Consider the following 6000-nt stretch of genomic DNA (forward strand, 5'->3'; position numbering starts at 1 on the left):
CCCTTATGGTCTACATTTTCTCCAGAATGGTTTTCTAATTAAATGAATGTTGAAAAAAACTTTCAATAGGCAACCCATTATGGGAAGATGCATATCTTACAATGACAGTTATTTGGTCAACATGTGAGAGTTCTGATTTGAATTCAACAATCTGAAGTAACCACCTTGACTCAAATGATCTAAAATACATTTCGGGATATTCACAAGAAACTGTTGGAGTGCAGTGTTAAGCCACAATTGCTAACGCCGTGCTCCGACAGTTACAAAATGCAGGGATGCTCTGTATTAACAAGAATGTGTTGCACCCCTGCATTTCCGGTAGCACTGGTGCTAAATGTAACTGCCTACGCCAATGCAGACCCCCTTGCATCATAGTGCAAGGGTGCCTGCGTTGCAGGGGTTGATCGTTCCTGTGCAGAAAGGTGTCCATTCCTGCACATAAACAATCACTAATGGCGATTTGTTGTTTGTATGTGTGCTGCAGAATGCAGCATACAAAGAAACAACACAAACAAGCAGAAATTAATAATTTCTCCTTGTTGCGCCTGTTTAAGACTGGGTTTTCCCTGGTCTTACTTTTGAAGCTGCCCCATTTTTATGCCACGCTTGTAAATAGGGGGCAGTGTAAAAAAACAATGGGTGTCGTAGTGGAACATCCACAGAAACACTCATTGCCCCCCCTTTTGCCACAGCGGACTGCTGAGGTAGGGGGCATATTTACAATGTGGCGTTAAACCACATTAAGTGGCTTTACACCACCTTGTTAGTATGGAGCAGGGCATTGCACCACAGGATGCCCCACTGTCTTCCTTTTCTGTCCTAATGTCAATGAGTTTATCACATATTGTTTTGGACAAATAAACTGCTTTTCAAGGCCAGAATAGCCATATTGTGCAATATAATCAATAAGAAATTGATCAGCATTGGCTATGAGTTATAATAAAATGGTATCTGTGTTCTGCTAATGTGCATATAAGTCCAGCAACACATTGATGTACTTGTCATTATTAATCTTTTTTTATCTGTTTTCGTAACTTTGAATTTTTCCAGTCATGAAATACATGCTTAGCTATAGCTAATAATGACATTGAAAAAATCTTGCTATAAAAACAATAAAAACAGCCAGCTTCTTCGAAATATACTAGTCTCCTAAAAAGACCACAAAAGCAATATTAATTATTTGTGTAGAGGTGCTTAGATAGCTCAAACAATCCTTCCAGTACTGACAATCAGAGGGCACTTTTTGAAATTCAAAACAACATGTCTTCATTAATTAATTAAAGCTTTCCAAAAACCTTGGTCATCAAATTTTGGATTATTTATGTTTTCTTGGGGTTCTATTTGGCCTTCTGCACCATCTGTGTTGTGACTGTTACATTTGTACCATCCATTTAAGCAGATGATGTAGATGTGTAAGGCTCCTGCTCCTCAAAGTGATTATCATTGTCCTCACTGTGTGAAGTTTTTTTATCAGTGAATGAACTTTCAACTTTAGGCAAATTAGATAACTGAGCTGCTCGTAACATCTTTCTCTTTTGGTGCCCACTTTCAAATCTTCTCTTCATGTGTAACGTAAATAATATTTATTTTAAATATAGAGAAATGTAATGTGGCAATCCAATGACTTTCTTATGCTCAATAAAGCATAAATAGGAAACAACAGTAGGTATAATTTGAATAATAAAAATGCTAATACTAATTACACAAAATAAAAATATAGGCACTTGCCTTTTTACTTTTATTGTAAGTTGCAAAACAAAAAATGTATCTCAAAAGTATTTCTCGATGCAGCATGGTGGTTTAGTTTTTTACATGCTTCAACTTTTTCTGGCGTATGAGAGATTTTTGACTGCTAGTTCCTGCAGTTCATGAGGCTGACACTAGGTACGAACCCTGTACATACTGAGTGCCACTGATGCACACACTGATAAATCAAAACCTAAAAGGTCCCCCACTCTACTGTTTACCTATGCCGGCAAGTGAACTATCTCAAGTGTCTTACCGGTGACAATGTTAAAAAGTACTTTTTAGGATAGCACGAGGCTCCTCGTAATTTGTGGCCCTAAGGTGACTTATATGGAAATCAGGTTCTTCTTCATTTCACATCAAACTCTTATAGGGCCCTCCAGTGTTTATATGAATAAGATTACTGAAGGTGGCCTTGTTGTGGGACTTCTTTGGTTCATGGCATGGAAGCATGGTAGTGCATTAAAAATGCAAGACTCCTGAAATGTCTCACTCTGATTCTGATGATGCCAATTGTTCTCCTGATATTTCTCTTATGATTGCATATTTACAAACAAATGATTGATGCTGATTTTCCTGCTGCCCTGCAGGCTAGACAAAAGCCCCCAGTTGCCAATCATCCCAGATAGGCAGAGTAGCCTGATCCTGAGGGTGTTGAACCTGAGGAGGAGGAGAAGAACATAAGAGAGCGATATATACATTTTAGGTACTGATCTGGAGGAGATTTTATAACACAAAGGAAACATTTGGGCAGCCACAAAACAATATTAAATGAAGGGAAGAAAGTGTTTCTTTTTTCAACAATACCAGATGAAGAAGCCGGGGAATCTCTCCCTTTGCAATTCTGTCCCAGAGTTCTATTTAGAGAACGAAATAGAATTGAAAAATTACATGTTCCTCGGTTTGTATGGAAAAGATACCCATAAGGTCTCCGTGAAGATTTCCCACCGGTAGTTAGCCTCCCTTATGGCTGGTTTGCTATCCCAATGATCCTTAATATCCAAAGATACATCTTCTGTTTTCTTGGTGGAGCAGAAATCAGCAGTGGCATTGACGAGATCCAACTCTGCCTCCAATTTCCGAATCGGTCAAACATTTAGGCAACTTATGTGGTATACTCTGCCTTGAGAGAATTTCAAATGTTGATCCTTTTAATAATAGAACAAGAAGACAGATTTCTATTGGATATTTCATTTATTCTTTGTGTGCAGGAGCAAATGGTTCTCCCATGGCTGCACACTGCCAAATATGGATGCATTACATGAAGGCAGACAACTCACAGGAATACCTATTAATACATATATTTTTCACAGGAGCATATTTATTTGACACCAAGTAAGAAAAAATGATTAAGAGGTGTACTGAAGGCTACAAATTGATGACTTCGCTTCACCTTTGGGTAGAGGACATAGTATGAGCTCTAGAAGAACATTTGGGGCTCCTCCTGCTACTTAATCACAGAATCAGCCAATTGTAGGAAGCAGTTGAGGCCAAGTGGCCCCTTTTTATGACAAATCTCAGCCTTAAGCTGTTCCCAGTCACTTACCTCCTTCCTCAAAAAACTATCCATCAGTCCAGTCAGAAGATGGCCTGTGGGGCTGTCACCTGCAGAAATGTCTCAAGTACTGGAACGCTATTTTGTTTAACTAGATTCTGCAAATTGTGCATGTCATACTCAACATACAAATCACAGGACCTCCTCTGCAGGACTTCCTTACCACTTACAGGTGAGCGGTGACAGCCGGTGCAGGCAAGAGCGGTGGGGCAGTGGGGCAGGGTGGGGGGAAGTCGACAGATAATGGGGGAAAATAAAAAACATTTTTAAAAGAAAACTACTTACCTTGTGCTCGCCACATCGCCGTGTCGGCGATGCCGCAAGCGCAAAGTCTGTATTTTAATCTTTTTTTAAATCTTATTTTCCCTCATCGTCGTCTGTTGACTCTCCTCCTCCCTGCCCCACCACTCTTGCCTGCACCAGCCATCACTGAAGGCCAGTGCCACTCACCTGAAATCCAGGGGTCCATAGATGTGAAGCTTTTATGCCCACACCCCTGTGAGGTAGTGCTCCACACCTTGAGGAAACAGGTTGTGCACGATTAGCCCCAGGGAGAAAGGGACAGGGGACAGGGAGTGGGAGTAGAAGGAGACAAACAAACACTGGTCAGTACCTTGAGCGACTGGTGATTTGGATGAAAGGTGACTCCCAGGATGGATTGTGGCTTGCAGTGTTTGTGGAGCCCTTGGGTTTACCTTCCAAAGAAACAAACAAAAACACAGTCTGATTACCAAACTTCTCCAATAATCGTAACTATACTCCTTTCTCACTGGTAACTTAGCATGGATTTCTTGGCACTTACCAATAATATTAATTTGACACTTTTTCGGCACAAGGCACAGTGAGAGTCAGGTTTTCAGGCATCACCTTGAGAGAGTGCAAAATAAATATCATAGAACTGTTGGCTTCCATAGTTATTGAGTTTTCATTATTTGCAATTATTTCCTTTTCATGTTTTATCTCCACATGAGAGCTGATGTTGAAGAGGTTTTAATTCAAGCACATTGTCATCCTGGGCTCAGAAGGCCCTTTAGAAGCATAGGCAATCTTTTGAAAATGTAATGAAGAGGTGGCTCTTAAAATAAAAGCTCTTACAGTTTTTCTCCTGGAGGAATTTCGTTATTGTCCAAAGCATATAAACGAGCTACTATAGTTACAAATCTTATGGGAGTCGGATTCAAAACTAAACCATCTGTGCACTGACCTTGTTCTCTCAGTAAGAGAGTGTAGGGAGGGTTTTCGCAAGTCTTTGTATTTTCCTTTTGCAGGGTTTCAGTCACTGATGCCTGGAAGGTGGGGATCCAGAAATGCTGCAGCCAAGGAGACGGAGTCAAGTAGCGGAAGATGCACCGGAGACCCACTGCCCTGGAACTCCCAGGCCTGAGGAGAGGAAGCTCGACGAATGAAGAAAGCAAAAGAATCCATGGCGGTCTAAACAGGAGTCAAGCAGGAAGTAGGTATCTCCAAGACAAGCAACTGAATGTGGTTCTTTAAATAGTCTTTGTATTTTGTGCTTGCTCATCCTGGGTGGGTTCAAGCCTGGAGTAGAGGCCATGTGTGCTGATGAGCTAACTCATCCTGTTCACATGCTTGTGTTGATGAGCTGAGTCTATCCTGTTTACTGTTTGTGCTGATGACTCATCTTTCCTGCCTCCTCATATGGAGCCTAGTTCATCCTGTTTACTGTGTGCACTGATGACTCATCTTTCCTGCTTACTCATCTTGAGTGGTGTCAAGCTGAGTGCCAAGGTCATGTAACTAAAGCACCAATCGGCAATGTGCAAAAGGCATGAGTTGAGGGGATGATCCAACACATGCATGCACTCATACATAAGCATAAAACATAGTTGTGCAGTAGTGGAGGGAGGGAGGCTTAGAGGGTCATTAAGCATTTGACCAATTGAAGCACCACCCATAGGGAGAGGGCCATTATAGGAATTAGGTGTACAGACGGCAGAGGAGCTGCACGTCGTGACAACAACCCTGATCATCTTTGTCCTCTTTGACAATCAATCCATCTTTCAGATAATTCAAGACCGGCTTTCAAAGGCTGGGATCATTCCGCAAAGGGAGAAATGAATCGAGGATGTTTCTCCATCTTACTTCTGGTCCAGAAACAGATAGGATAATTTTGCCCACTTCCAGACATAAATGGAGTTCAAGGCTCCATTCCTCATGTGCCCTTCAACATTTTGACTCTCCACTTCATCCTTCCTTTGATTCACCCCAAAGGCTATCTTGTGTCTTTGAACCTAAAAGATGCATATTTGCATATTCAAATAGACCCATATTTACAAAGTCTCCTTCGTTTCTACAGCCTGGGTCAGCATTATCAATTAAGAATACTACCATTCACCTGTCTTCTGCCCTTATTTGTTCACAAAATCCTGGCTCTGATGGTGTTCATTTTACATTTTATGAGTATCAAAATATTTCCTTGTTTAGATTTGTGCCTCCTCTTTCTCTAACGGGTCCCAGATGATTCTGTCCCACAGATTCATAATCAATAGGAAGAAATCCCAGCAGAATATCCAAGTCATCAGGGCAGTTTTTTTTGCTGACTTGGGACCAATCTTTCTTCCGCCATAACGCTATGTAGCTGTGGCTTTGAGCAGTCAGGATTAATCAAAGGAACAAGTGTGAAGGATTTAAAAGCACAAAAATAACGAAATAAGAAAGGCACACAATGAAAGGAATCT

Source organism: Triturus cristatus, chromosome 4_2 (genome assembly GCF_964204655.1).
Source record: "Triturus cristatus chromosome 4_2, aTriCri1.1, whole genome shotgun sequence".
Classification (NCBI taxonomy): domain Eukaryota; kingdom Metazoa; phylum Chordata; class Amphibia; order Caudata; family Salamandridae; genus Triturus; species Triturus cristatus.